Genomic DNA, 337 nt, shown 5'->3' with positions numbered 1-337 from the left:
CTTACGAATGAAGGAATCAAAAAGAACAAGAATCTAAAGAGAAGAAGAAGACCATCTGACGCTCCTCCCGGATCTGAAGGAAATTGTTCACATCCATTGAAAGTCTGTTCGGTATTCGTTAACTTCGATGACTTTTCGGACAAGATACAGTATTAGTTCATTTCACAATGAACTAAATTCTGTGGACGATGGTGAGTCACGGAATTAACAGCAGGCTGAGCGATCGTTATCATATTCAACAATAGCCATAGAAATAAAAATTAGCATAAGTCAGGTGACCTATTCTCCCTATTACATCAGTATTATACACAAGACAAGACAGTGGAAGTAAAAATCG

The sequence above is a fragment of the Penaeus monodon genome, chromosome 20 (assembly GCF_015228065.2).
Source record: "Penaeus monodon isolate SGIC_2016 chromosome 20, NSTDA_Pmon_1, whole genome shotgun sequence".
Classification (NCBI taxonomy): Eukaryota; Metazoa; Arthropoda; class Malacostraca; order Decapoda; family Penaeidae; genus Penaeus; species Penaeus monodon.
Note: the sequence above shows the minus strand (reverse complement) of the source record.